The sequence below is a fragment of the Bos taurus genome, chromosome 15 (genome assembly GCF_002263795.3).
Source record: "Bos taurus isolate L1 Dominette 01449 registration number 42190680 breed Hereford chromosome 15, ARS-UCD2.0, whole genome shotgun sequence".
In the NCBI taxonomy this organism is placed as follows: domain Eukaryota; kingdom Metazoa; phylum Chordata; class Mammalia; order Artiodactyla; family Bovidae; genus Bos; species Bos taurus.
The window spans coordinates 7,192,553-7,208,226 of NC_037342.1; positions in this window are offsets into that span (position 1 = coordinate 7,192,553).

Consider the following 15,674-nt stretch of genomic DNA (forward strand, 5'->3'; position numbering starts at 1 on the left):
TATTACTCCAACGTTTTGCTTCCATCATCACATCACTTACTACTGACTCTAATTCTCCTGTTTTTCTCAAATCAGAACCATTGTGGTTCCACTGGTTCCACTTGGATAATCCAGGATAATGTCTACCTCAAGATCCTTAACTCAATCATATTTACAAAACCCTTTTAACCATGAAAGGTAACGTAGTTATAGTTTTCCACTGTTAGGTCATGCATACCTTTGGTGGACCAATATTTTAGCCCACAACCAAGAAGAATCAGAAGTTAAGACTAGTGAGGTGGACAGAGAACAGAGGAAGTGTGTTCTGGAATTAGGTGAAGACAGTCCTTCAAGGAAAAAGGAGTGACCACTCTGTTATATGTCACTCATTGATCCAAGAAGATGCAGATGAGAATTAACTTAGAGATTTAACCCAATGGAATTTATTGCTGACCCTGACAAGAACTACATTCGTGGAAATGTGGAAAATGAAAGCCTGACTGGAGTATCTTAGAAGATGGAGCAGGACCAGCGTAGTGGGTATAAGATCTGCACTGTCCCACAAGGCCCTGCTTTTGGATGAGCCACACAGGTGGATTAATGTTTTACTCTCACTGGGCCAGGAAGATCCCCTGGAGGAGGGCATGGCAGCCCACTCCAGTATTCTTGCCTGGAGATTCTCATGGACAGAGGATCCTGGCCATAGTGTGGAAAAGAATCAGACATGACTGAAGTGACTTAGCACACACACATGTCACTCTAGAAATTCTTAATTTTGAAAAAGGATCTTACAAAGAAGTCTCATAGTTTTATTTTGCACTGAGCACAGCAGATTATACAGCTTGTCCTGCAATGGAAGAAAAAAAAAAACAAAACTGGAAACAGTGATCATGGATAACTCTTCCAAGGCATTTTACGCAAATGAGATCAAAAAAATGGAGCCAGAGGAGGAAGCGGAGTCAAGTGAGAATTTTTAAGCTTAAGATGGTTGCTTTCTAGTTTGGTGCTTCCTATGTAAAAACGGATAGTCAGGACTGACCAAGACTGATTCTGTCTAATGCCAGATGTCCCACATGTGGTTTTAGCTGAGTTTACAGTATGGTTTCACAGATCCCTGCGTAGGAAGACACACCTCTGCTTCTTGGCTCTCCTCTATTATTTTTCCAGTGGATTGGTGGCTTCATGCAGGAAGGATCAAAACCTTATAAAGTTAAACTCCAACATATCTTCTTAACCTATCAATCTGATGTCACTCTGAACTCTGGCATATGAGATAAATTTTCCAGCCTTTGTTCTTCACAGATCCATGGTCTTTTAGAGCAATTGCAAATTGATTTTTATCATGATTTGCTCTAGCATTTTCCCAGGCATACCAGTTAAGCCGACTCAGGGCCAGAGACATTCATTGCTGGCCTCAGGAAAGATACACTGTTGGCATTCATCCAACTTTCAGGCATTTCCCGCCCCCACCCCCCACCCCCCCCATCGATCCTAGTCACTAGAAATAAATTGCACTGTGAAGCCCTGCTAACCAGACTTAACAAATAACCATCTGAAGAGCTTGCACTAAGCAGCCAAGCCTATCAACGCTCCTTTCAACTAAGTAAGCAAAGGTCTCATTAAGCAATATAACTTTGACTATTATAGGTTAGAAACTTTCAGAAATCCCTGAGATGATTGCTATTTATCTCAGATATCTCAGAAAAGAAAATTTGCCAGCCTCTCAAACCTTTAATACTTAAGCAACATTAATTTTTACTTATTGGATCAAATTATCTTTTGTGTAACTCTTTGAATTTTCAGTTCAGTTCAGTTCAGTTCAGTCGCTCAGTCGTGTCCAACTCTTTGCGACTCCATGAATTGCAGCACGCCTCCCTGTCCATCACCAACTCCCGGAGTTCACTCAAACTCACGTCCATCGAGTCAGTGATGCCATCCAGCCATCTCATCCTCTGTTGTCCCCTTCTCCTCCTGCCCCCAATCCTTCCCAGCATCAGGATCTTTTCCAATGAGTCTAATCTTCGCATGAGGTACCCAAAGTTTTGGAGTTTCAGCTTCAACATCAGTCCTTCCAAAGAAATCCCAGGACTGATCTCCTTTAGGATGGACTGGTTGGATCTCCTTGCAGTCCAAGGGACTCTCAAGAGTCTTCTCCAACACCACAGTTCAAAAGCATCAATTCTTTGGCGCTCAGCCTTCTTCACAGTGCAACTCTCACATCCATACATGACCACTGGAAAAACCATAGCCTTGACTAGACGAATCTTTGTTGAAAAAGTAATGTCTCTGCTTTTGAATATGCTATCTAGGTCGGTCATAACTTTCCTTCCAAGGATTAAGCATCTTTTAACTTCATGGCTGCAATCACCATCTGCAGTGATTTTGGAGCCCCCAAAATAAAGTCTGACACTGTTTCCATTGTTTCCCCATCTCTTTCCCATAAAGTGATGGGACCAGATGCCATGATCTTCGTTTTCTGAATGTTGAGTTTTAAGCCAACTTTTTCACTCTCCTCTTTCACTTTCATCAAGAGGCCTTTTTCATCAAGAGGCTTTCAATTTTACCCAGGGATAATTCCTCAGTGAACTCTATATTAATAATTTAATAAAATTTAAATAAAATGATGTTATCTGATGTTTGGAAAATTCAAATTTATATAGGACATCCTTTCCTTTCCCCTGAATTGGCAACACTCACTGCAGCACTTCCTCTCAGTATTTATTCAATAAGTATCTTCCAATTTGCAGGTGATGAGGGAAGAAGTATGAAATAATGAACACATGGATGAAAAGACAGGTGTCAGTAATTCTAAAAGCAGTTTACTTCTATAATTTTTCCTTTTTAATTGAAGAATAGTTGACATACAATATTATATAAATTTCAATTGTATAATAGATGATTTGACAATTACATACATTACAGTTGGGCTTCCCTGGTAGCTCAGATGGTAAAGAATCTTCCTGCAATGCATTAGACTGGGGTTCAGTCCCTGGGTGGGGGGCATCCCCTGAAAAAAGGATTGGCTACCCGCTCCAATATTCTTGCCTGGAGTATTCCATGGATAGTGGAGCCTGGTGGGCTACAGTCCACAGGGTCACAAAGAGTTGGACAAGACTGAACAACTATCACTTTTACTTTTTCACTTTCACATTACAAATTGATCACCATGACAAATATAATAACCATCTGTCACATACAAAGTTATTACAGTATTGTTGACTATATTCTCTATACTGTAGATTACATCCTCATGACATTTATTTTATAACTGGAAGCTTATTCTTTTGATCTTATCTCTTTGGCTCAACCCACTTCCATGTTCCCCTCTGGTGACCACAAGTTTATTTTTTGTATCTATGAATCAATTTCTCTTTTATTTGTGTGTGTGTGTGTTTTTTAGATTCCACATGTAGGTAAAATTATGTGGCATTTATCTTTTTCTGTCTGGCTTTCTTCACTTAACATATTACATTTCAGATCCATTGATGTTGCAAATGGCAAATTTCATTCTTTTTTAATGCTTAAGTAATATTTTATTTTATACATATACCAAATCTTCTTTATCCATTAATCTATTGATAAACATTTAAGTTGCTTCCATTTCTTGCATATTGTAAACAAGACTGCAATAAACATAGGAGTTTATATGTTTTTGAATTAATGATTTTAGTTTTATTCAGCTAAAAACACAAGAGTGGAATTGCTGCATCATATGATAATTCTATTTATTTTGGGGAGGATTGCCATAATGTTTTCCATAGTAGCTGTACCAATTTATATTCCCACCAACAGGGTATAAATATTCCTTTTTCTCCACATCTTTGTTAACACTTTTTATTTGTGGTCTTCTTTTATTACAGCTATTCTGAGAGATGTGAGGTGACATTTCATTGTGGTCTTTTCATTTTCCTGGTGATTAGTGATGTTGAACATCTTTTTGTGTGCCCATTGGCCATGTGTATGTTTTTAGAAAATGTTTATTCAATTTCTCTATTTTTACATCAAAATTTTTTGAAGTTTTTTTATAGTAAGTTGTGTGAATTCTTTATATATTTTGGATATTAACCACTTATCTTTTAGAATATCTAAGGTCCATCTAGTCAAAGCTTTGGTTTTTCCAACAGTCATGTATGAATGTGAGAGTTGGACTATGAAGAAAGCTAAGCACTGAAGAATTAATGCTTTTGAACTGTGGTGTTGGAGAAGACTCTTGAGAGTCCCTTGGACTGCAAGGAGATACAACCAGTCCATCCTAAAGGAAATCAGTCCTGAATATTCATTGGAAGGACAGATGTTGAAGCTGAAACTCCAATTCTTTGGCTATCTGATGCGAAGAACTGACTTGTTTGAAAAGACCCTGATGCTGGGAAAGATTGAAGGTGGAAAGAGAAGGGATGACAGAGGATGAGATGATTGGATGGCTTCACTGACTCGATGGACATGAATTTGAGTAAGCTCTGGGAACTGGCGATGGACTGGGAAGTCTGGTGTGCTGCAGTCCATGGGGTTGCAAAGCGTTTGACACAACTGAGGGACTCAACTGAGCCACCTATCAGATATATCATTTGCAAGTATCTTCTCTCCCATTTAGTAGGTCATCTATTTGTTTTGTTGATAGTTTCCTTTGTTGAGCAAAAATTTTTGATTGGGTGTCATCTCATTTGTTACCCTTGCTTGAGGAAAAAAGCATAAAAAATGTAGCTAAGATTGAAATAAAAAAAGTATATTTTCTATACTAAAATTTTTATGGCTTCAGGTCTTATATGTACACCTTTAACCCATTTAGAGTCTACTGTTGTATATGGTGTAAGAAAAGTGGTCTGGTTTCATTCTTTTGCATGTAGCTGTGCAGTTTTCCCAATGCTATTTATTGAAGAGACTGTCTTTTCCTCACTATATGTCCTTGGTTCCTTTGTTGTAAATTAAGTGACCACATGAGTTTATCTCTGGGTTCTCTGTTCTCCTTTGATCAATGTTTTTGTGTCAGTACTGTATAGTTCTGAGTACTACAGCTCAGTAGTGTTCTTTTAAGTCAGAGAGCATGATGTATTACCTCAAGCTTGTTTTTCTTTCTCAAGATTGCTTTGGCTATTTGGGATCTCTTGCTTTTCCATACAAATATTAAAATAATTTGTTCCAGTTCTGTGAAAATATTATTGACATTTTAATATGGATTGCTTTGAATCTGGAGATTGCCTTGGTTAGTATGTTCATTTTAACAAATTCTTCAAATTCACGAACATGATATATCTTCATTTTTTGGGTCATCTTCAACGTATTTCATCAAAGATGCACAATTTTCAGTGTATAAGTCTTTTATCTCCTTGGTTAAATTTATTCATCAGTATTTTATTCTTTTAATGCAATTGTAAATAGGATTGTTTGTTTCTCTGAGTTATGTGTGTAGAAATACATGAGATTTCTGGTATACTGATTTTGTACCTTGTGACTTTAATAAATTTATTGATAGTTCTAATAGATTTTGATGGTCTTTAGGGTTTTCTATGAATAGTATCACGTCATCTGCAAACAGTGACGGTTTTCCTCTTTTGTTTCCAATTTAGATGCCTTTATCTCTCTCTGTCTCTCTTTTCTTTTTAACAGAAATCAGACTGCTTATGTTCTTTGCAGCCGAAGATGTATGGAGAAGCTCTATACAGCCAGCAAAAACAAGACCTGGAGCTGACTATGGCTCAGTTCATGAGTTCCTTATTGAAAAATTCAGGCTTAGATTGAAGAAAGTAGGGGAAACACTAGATCACTCAGTTCAGTTCAGTTCAGCTCAGTCACTCAGTCCTGTCCGACTCTTTGCAACCCCATGAATTGCAGCGCGCCAGGCCTCCCTGTCCATCACCATCTCCTGGAGTTCACTCAAACTCATGTCCATCGAGTCGTTGATGCCATCCAGCCATCTCATCCTCTGTCATCCCCTTTTCCTCCTGCCCCCAATCCCTCCCAGCATCAGAGTCTTTTCCAATGAGTCAACTCTTCGCATGAGGTGGCCAAAGTACTGGAGTTTCAGCTTTAGCATCATTCCTTCCAAAGAACACCCAGGGTTGATCTCCTTTAGAAAGGACTGGTTGGATCTCCTTGCAGTCCAAGGGACTCTCAAGAGTCTTCTCCAACACCACAGTTCAAAAGCATCAATTCTTCAGTGCTCAGCTTTCTTCAGGTATGACCTAAACCATATGCCTTAAGGTTATATAGTAGAGGTGATGAATAAACTCAAGGGATTAAATCTGGTAGACCGAGTGCCTGAAGAACTATTGACTTAGGTTCTTAATATTGTACATGAGGCAGTAACAAAAACCATTCAAAGAAAAAGAAACCAAGAAGACAAAGTGGTTGTCTGAGGAGGCTTTGCAAATAGCTGAGGAAAGGAGAGAAGCAAAAGACAAAGGAGAAAGGGGAAGAAATACCCAATTGTATGCAGAGTTCAAGAGAATAGCAAGGAAAAATAAGGTCTTTTTAATTTTTTTGAGAGAATAAGACAGTGGTATATAATTAGGATGTTTTTGAAACTACAGATAACTATGTAAGATAGTTATCTTACGTAGTGCAAATTTATACATACAATACATATTTATACATACATACAATACAGATGTTCTTTTTTTTTTACAATTAATTAATTCATTTTTATTGGAGGCTAATTACTTTACAATTTTGTGGTGGTTTTTGATATACATTGACATGAATCAGCCACAGGTGTACATATGTCCAACCATCCTGAAGCCCCCTCCCACCACCTTCCCCACCCCACCCCCTGGGTTGTCCCAGAGCACCAGCTTTTAGTGCCCTGCTTCATTCATCAAACTTGCACTGGTCACCTATTTTATATATGGTAAATACATGCTTCACTGCTGTTCTCTCAAATCATCCCATTCTCACATTTTCCCACGTAGTCCAAAACTCTGTGTCTCTTGTGCTATCTTGGATATAGGATCATTGTTACCGTCTTTCTAAATTCCATATATATGTGTTAATATACTGTATTTGTGTTTCTCTTTCAGACTTCATTCTGTATAATCGGCTCCAGTTTCATCCACCTCATTAGAAGTGACTCAAAGCTGTTCATTTTTATACCTGTGTAATATTCCATTGTGTATATGTACCACAAGTTCCTTATTCATTCATCTGCCAATTGACATCTAGATTGCTTACATGTTCTAGCTATTGTAAACAGTACTGCAATGAACATTGGGGTACATGTGTGTCTTTCAATTCTGGTTTCCTTGATGTGTATGCCCAGCAGTGGGATTGCTGGGTCACATGGCAGTTTTAGTTTCAGGTTTTTAAGACATCTCCACACTGTTTTCCATAGTGGCTGAACTAGTTTGCATTGCCACCAACAGTATAAGAGGGTTCCCTTTACTCCACACTCTCTCTAGCATTTATTTTTTGTAGACTTTTTGATAGCAGCGACTCTGACTGGTGTGACATGGTACTTCATTGTAGTTTTGGTTTGGATTCCTCTGATAATGAATGATGTTGAGCATCTTTTCATGTGTTTGTTAGCCATCTGTATGTCTTCTTTGGAGAAATGTCTATTGATTTCTTTGGCCCACTTTTTTACTGGGTCATCTATTTTTCTGGTATTGAGCTGCATGAGCTGCTTGTATATTTTGGAGATTAATTCTATGTCAATTATTTCATTTGCTATTACTTTCTCCCATTCTGAAGGCTGTATTTTCACCTTGCTTATAGTTTCCTTCATTGTGAAAAAGTTTTTACATTTAATTAGGTCCCATTTGTTTATTTTTGCTTTTATTTCCATTACTCTGGGAGATGGGTCATAGAGGATCTTGCTGTGATTTACGTCAGAGAAAGTGTTCTGCCTATGTTTTCCTCTAAGAGTTTTATAGTTTTTGGTCTTACATTTAGATCTTTAATCCATTTTGAGTTTTTTTTTTTTTTTTTGCATATTGTGTTAGAAAGTATTCTAGTTTCATTCTTTTACATGTGGTTGAGTAGTTTTTGCAGCACCACTTGTTAAAGAGATTGTCTTTTCTCCCTTGTATATTCTTGCCTCCTTTGTCAAAGATAAGGTGTCCATATGTGTGTGGATTTATCTCTGGACTTTCTATTTTGTTCCATTGATCTATATTTCTGTCTATGTGCCAGTACCATACTGTCTTGATGACTGTAGCTTTGTAGTATAGTCTGAAGTCAGGAAGGTTGATTTCTTCATTTCCATTCTTTTTTCTCAAGATTACTTTGGCTATTCAAGTTTTTGTGTGTGTGTGTTTTCATACAAATTGTGAAGTTATTTGTTCTAGGTCTGTGAAAAATATCATTGGTAGCTTGATAGGGATTTAATCAAATCTATAGATTGCTTTGGGTAGTAAATTCATTTTGACTATATTGATTCTTCCAATCCATGATCATGGTATATTTCTCCATCTATTTGTGTCGTCTTTGATTTCTTTCATCAGTGTTTGGTAGTTTTCTATATATAGGTCTTTTGTTTCTTTAGGTAAATTTATTCTTAAGTATTTTATTCATTTCGCTGCAATGGTGAATGGAATTGTTTCCTTAATTTCTCTTTCTGTTTTTTATTGCTAGTGTATAGGAATGCAAAGGATTTCTGTGTATTAGTTTTGTATCTTGCAACTTTATTGTATTCATTTATTAGCTATAGTAATTTTCTGGTGGCGTCTTTAGGGTTTTCTATGTAGAGGATCATGTCATCTGCAAACAGTGAGAGTTTTACTTCTTTTCCAAACTGGATTCCTTTTATTTCTTTTTCTTCTCTGATTGCCGTGGCTAGGACTTCCAAAACTATGTTGAATAGTAGTGGTGGTGAGAGTGGGAACCCTTGTCTTATTCCAGATTTTAGACGAAATGCTTTCAATTTTTCGCCATTGATGATAATGTTTTCTGTGTGTTTGTTGTATATGGCTTCTATCATGTTGAGGTATGTTCCTTCTATATCTGCTTTCTGTAAAGTTTTTAATCGTAAATGGGTGTTGTATTTTGTCAAAGGCTTTCTCTGTATCTATTGAGATAATCATATGGTTTTTATCTTACAATTTCTTAATGTGGTGTATCACATTCATTGATTTGTGAATATTGAAGAATCCTTGCATCCCTGAAATAAAGCCCACTTGGTCATGACATATGATCTTTTTACTATGTTGTTGGATTCTGTTTTCTAGAATTTTTGTTGAGAAATTTTGAACCTATGTTCATCAGTGATATTGGCCTGTAGTATTCTTTTTCAGTAGCATCTTTGTCTGGATTTGGTATCAGGATGATGGTGGCCTCATAGAATGAGTTTGGGAATTTATCTTCCTCTGCAATTTTCTGGAAAAGTTTGGATAGTATATGTAACAGACTGGTTCCAAATAGGAAAAGGAGTACCTCAAGGCTGTATATTGTCACCCTGCTTATTTAACTTATATGCAGAGTGCATCATGAGAAATGCTGGGCTGGAGAAAGCACAAGCTGGAATCAAGATTGCCGGGAGAAATATCAATAATCTCAGATGTGCAGATGACACCACCCTTATGGCAGAAAGTGAAGAAGAACTAAAGAGCCTCTTGATGAAAGTGAAAGAGGAGAGTGAAAAAGTTGGCTTAAAGCTCAACACTCAGATAACTAAGATCATGGCATCTGGCCCCATCATTCATGGCAAATAGATGGGGAAACAGTGGAAACAGTGGCTGAATTTATTTTTCTGGGCTCCAAAATCACTGCAGATGGTGATTACAGCCATGAAATTAAAATTCGCTTACTCCTTGGAAGGAAAGTTGTGACCAACCTAGACAGTATATTAAAGAGCAGAGACATTACTTTGCCAACAAAGGTCCGTCTAGTCAAGGCTATGGTTTTTCCAGTGGTCATGTATGGATGTGAGAGTTGGTCTATAAAGAAAGCTGAGCACACGAAGAATCGATGCTTTTGAACTGTGGTGTTGGAGAAGACGCTTGAGAGTCCCTTGGACTGCAAGGAGATCCAACCAGTCCATTCTAAAGGAGATTAGTCCTGGGTGTTCATTGGAAGGACTGATGCTCAAGCTGAAACTCCATTACTTTGGCCACCTGATGCGAAGAACTGACTCATTGGGAAAGACCCTGATACTGGGAAAGATTGAGGACAGGAGAAGAAGGGCATGGCAGAGGATGAGATGGTTGAATGGCATCACTGACTCAATGGACATGGACTTGGGTAAACTCTGGGAGTTGGTGATGGACAGGGAGGCTTGGTGTGCTGTGGTTCATGGGGTTGCAAAGAGTCAGACACGACTGAGTGACTGAACTGAACTGAACTACCTCTTCTCTAAAAAATTATGTAGAGTTCAACTGTGAAGCCATCTGGTCCTCGGCTTTCATTTGTTGGAAGATTTATGATAGCAGTTTCAACTTTTGTGCTTGGGATGGGTCTGATAAGATTTTTTGTTTCTTCCTCGTTCAGTTTTGGAAGGTTTTACTTTTCTAAGAATTCATTCATTTCTTCCAAGTTGTCCATTTTATTGGCATACAATTGCTCATAGTAGTCTCATGTTCTTTTTTATTTCTGTGTTGTTTGTTGTGATTTCTCCATTTTCATTTCTAATTTTATTGATTTGTTTCTTCTCCCCCCATCATTTTTTGATGACTTTGGCTAACGGTTTGCCTATTTTATTTATCTTGTCAAAAAAACAACTTTTAGTTTTGTTGATTTTTGCTACAGTCTTGTTCATTTACTTTTCATTTATTTCTACTTTGATTTTATGATTTCTTTCCTTCTACTAACTTTGGAGTTCCTCTTTTCTTCTTTTTAGAGTAGCTTTAGATGTAAAGTTAGGTTGTTTATTTGATGTTTCTCTTGTTTCTTGAGGTAGGCTTGTTAAGACTGTTTTTCCGGAATCCCATAGGCTTTGGGTTGTTGTGTTTTTATTTGTTTGTATGCATATTTTGACTTCATTTTTGATGTCTTCCATTATCTGTTGGTTATTCAGAAACGTGTTTTTTAGCCTCCATGTGTTTGTATTTTTAATAGTTTTTTTTTTTTCTTCTAGTTGACATCTAATCTTACCACATTGTAATCAGAAAAGATGCTTGAAATGATTTCAATTCTTAAAAATTTACCAAGGCTAGATTTATAGCCCAGAATGTGATAAACAATGAAAAGAAATAGAGGAAAACAATAGAATGGGAAAAGTAGAGATATCTTCAAGAAAATTGGAGATACCAGGGAATATTTCATGCAAAGATGGGAAAAATAAAGAACAAAAACGATTTAACAGAAGCAGACGAGGTTAAGAAGAGGTGGTAAAAATACACAGAAGAACTATATAAAAAAGACTTTCATGACCCAGATAACTACAATGGTGAGGAAAGTGAAATGGGCCTTCAGATGCTTTACTAATAACAAAGCTAGTGGAGGTGATGGAATGCCTGCTGAGCTATTTCAAATCCTAAAGGATGATGTGGTTAAAACTGCTGCACACAATATATCAGCAAATTTAGAAAACTCAACAGTGGGCACAGGACTGGAAAAAAATCAATTTTTATTCAAATTCCAAAGAAAGGCAATGTCCAAGAATGTTCAAACTACCATTCTATTGTGCTCCTTTCACATGCTAGCAAGTTTATGCTAGTGCTTATTCTCCTTTGCTTGCTCTTACTTCTTTCTCAATTGTAAAGATCTTTTTTAGTGTTTGTATTTTGAATATTTAGAAATCATTTCTTTTAAATTGTTATAGCTTTAAGTCTGAGTTTAAAATAAACTGATTACTTTTATTAATTATGGACTTAATTATATACTTGTATCCTAATTTTAAAGTTATTTTTTGTGACAGTGCTTTGTCTATTAAAATGTCATATAGACTCAGGGATAGATGAAAAATATATAAACACATTAAAAAAAAATATGAACCCATAACTTACAGATGTAAAAGCTGGTTCGGAAAAGATGGAGGAACCAGAGATCAAATAGCCAACATTCTCTGAATCATAGAAAAAGCAAAAGAATTCCATGAAAAAACATCTACTTCTGCTTCATTGACTATTCTAAAGACTCTGACTGTGTGAATCACAGGAAATTGTGGAAAATTCTTCAAGAAATGGGAATACCAGACCACCTTTCCTGTCTCCTGAGAAACCTGCATGCAGATCAAGAGCAACAGTTTGAACTGGATGTGGAAAAACAGACTGGTTCCAAATTGGGAAAAGAGTACACCAAGGCTGTATATTGTCACCATGCTTATTTAACTTCTATACAGAGTACATCATGTGGAATATCAGGGTGGATGAATCACAAGCTGGAATCAAGTTTGCAGGGATAAATGTCAACAACCTCAGATATGCAGATGATACCACTCTAATGGCAGAAAATGAAGAGGACCTAAAGAACCTCTTCATGAGGGTAAAAGAGGAGAGTGAAAAGCTGACTTAAAACTCAACATCAAAAAACTAAGATCATAGCATTTGCTTCCATCACTTCATGGCAAATAGAAGGGAATAAAGTGGAAGTGGTAGCAGATTTTATTATCTTGGGCTCCCAAATCACTGCAGACAGTGGCTGCAGCTATAAAACTAAAAGAAAAGCTTTTTTTTCCTTCCTTGGAATAAAAGCTATGACAAACTTAGACAGCACATCGAAAAGAAGAGACATTACTTTGCCAACAAAGGTCAAAGCTATGGTTTTTCCAGTAGTCATGTATGGATCTCAGAGTTGTATCATAAAGAAAGCTGAGTGCCAAAGAACTGATGCTTTTGAACTGTGGTGTTGGAGAAGACTCTTGATAGTCCCTTGGACTGCAAGGAGATCAAACCAGTCCATCCTAAATGAAATCAGTCCTGAATATTCATTAAAGGAATGATGCTGAAGCTGAAACTCCAATACTCTGACCACCTGATGAGAACTGACTCGTTGGAAAAGACCTTGATACTGGGAAAGATTGAAGGCAAAAGGAGAAGAGGGTGGCAGAGGATGAAGTTTAGATAGCTTCAACAATTCAATGAGTGTGACTGAGCAAACTCCAGGAGGCTCTAGAGGATAGAAGAACCTGACTTGTTGCAGTTCATGAGATCTGAACTATCTGGAGATAACGTAGTGACTGAACAACAACAAATCTCTTTTTCTTGTCTGATAACTTTTGCTAGAACTTCCAGTACTGTGTTGAATAACAGTGTCAATAGTGGACATCCTTGTCTTGCTTCTTATCTTAGAGAAAGTGCTTTCATCTCTTCATGGTTCGAGTATGACGTTGGCTGTAGTAGCCTCATGCCTGCATGCTAAGTCGTTTCAGTTGTTTCTAACTCTTTGGGACCCCCTATGGAGCGTAGACTGCCAGGTTCTTCTGTCCATGGGATTCTCAAGGCAAAAATACTGGAGTGGGTTGCCATGTCCTCCTCCAAGGGATCATTACAACCCAGGGATTGACCCTGTGTCTCTTATGTCTCCTTCACTGGCAGGTGGGTTCTTTACCACTATCCCCACCTGAAAAGCCCAGGATTGTCCTATATAACATTTTTTATGTTGAGATATTTCCCTCTGTACCAACATTGTTGAGTTTTTGTCAAAAATGGATGTTTAATTTTAACAACATATTTCCTGTGTGTATGGAGATGATCAGACACTATTTAGTCTTTTTTTTATAAATATGGTATATCACACTGACTAATCTGTGAATTTTAAATCATCCTTACATCCCTGAGATAAATCCCACTTGACCATGATGTATGATTTTTTTTAATGTGTTGTTGACATTGGTTTGTTAACATTTTTTGAGAATTTTTTATAACTGAGAGATTAATTATTTTAGTTGTTAGTCATGAAGTTTTTAGTCATTACTTCTTCAAGCAGATTTTCAGCCCCTTCTTGCTCTTCTCCTGAAGTGCCTGTATAATTGAAATGTTAGTATTCTTGATGTTCCAGAGGCCTCTGAAAGTTTCCTCATTTTTGACTTTTGTTTTCTTTTGCTATTCTGATTGTGTGATTTTCACTACCCTGTCTTCTAGATTGTAATTCTCTCTTTTTAAAGTAGTCTTTGTCTAGTTTTGGTATCAGGGTATTCCTAGCCTCATAAAATCAGTTTGAAAACATTTGTTCCTTTTTCTTTTTGGGGGACAGTTTCAGGAATGTAGATGTAATGCCTCTTTAAATGTTTGGTTGACTTCAGCTGTGAAGCTGTCCGAACCTGGGCTTCTATATATTGAGAGTTTTTGATTAGCAATTCAGTTTCATTACTGGTAATTGGTATGTTTATATTTTCTATTTCTTTTTGGTTCAACCTTAGAAGACTGTGCATTTCTAGGAATGTATCCATTTCTTCTAGGTTATTCAATTTCTTAGTACATAATTATTCATAGTATTCTCTTATGGTCCATTGTATTTCTGTGGTGTTAGTTGTAATGTCTCTTCTTTCATTTATGATTATATTTATTTGTGCCCTCTTCCTTTTTTTCTTGATGAATTTGGCTAAAGATTTACCAATTTTGTTTATCTTTCAGAGAACCAACTCAGTTTTTATTGCTTTTAATCTCTATTTTATTTATTTCTGCTTTGAGCTTTATTATATCCTTTCTTCTACTAGCTTTGGGTTTTGATTATTCTTCTAGTTCTTGTAGTTGTAAAGTTGGATAGCTTATTTGAGATTTTTCTCATTTCTTAAGGTAGGCCTGTATTGTTATAAACTCCCCTCTTGGAATTGCTTTTGGGATTCCCTGATGGCTCAAATGGTAGAGAGTCTGCCTGCAGTGCAAAAGATTCCCTGGAAAAGGAAATGGCTACCTATTCCATTATTCTTGTCTGGAAAATTCCATGGATAGAGGAGTCTGGCAGGCTATAGTCCATGTGTCCCAAAGAGTCAGACACAATTGAGCTACTTCATAGCTATATTTGCTTTTGCTGTGTCCCATTGACTTTGGAATGTTGGTTTCTATTTTCAACTGTCTTGAGGTCATTTTTTCCTTCCTCTTTAATTATTTCAATGACCTATTGTTTGTTTAGCAGCAGATTGTTTATACTTATAATGTTTGTGCTTCTTCCAGTATTTTAAATGTAGTTGATTTTTAGTGTCATATTGTTGTGGTCCAAAAAAATGCTTGACATGATTTCAATTTTGTAGAATTTATTGAGATTTGCTTTGTGATTTAGCATGTAATCTATTGTGGAGAATGTTTCATGAGCACTTGAGAAGAATGTGTATCTGTGCATTTTGTTGCTTTTGGATGAAAAGTTGTATCAGTTCAGTTCAGTTCAGTCCCTTAGTTGTGTCTGACTCTTTGCAACCCCATGAATTGCAGCACACCAGGCCCCCTGTCCATAACCAACTCCCGGAGTTCACTCAAACTCATGTCCATTGAGTCAGTGATGCCATCCAGCCATCTCATCCTCTGTCGTCCCCTTCTCCTCCTGCCCCCAATCCCTCCCAACATCAGGGGCTTTTCCAATGAGTCAACTCTTTAAATGAGGTGGCCAAAGTATTGGAGTTTCAGCTTCAGCATCAGTTCCTCCAATGAACACCCAGGACTGATCTCCTTTAGGATGGACTGGTTGGATTTCCTTGCAGTCCAAGGGACTCTCAAGAGTCTTCTCCAACACCACAGTTCAAAAACATCAATTCTTTGGCTCTCAGCTTTCTTCACAGTTCAACTCTCACATCCATACATGACCACCGGAAAAACCATAGCCTTGACTAGATGGACCTTTGTTGGCAAAGTAATGTCTCTGCTTTTCAATATGCTATTTATGTTGGTTATAAC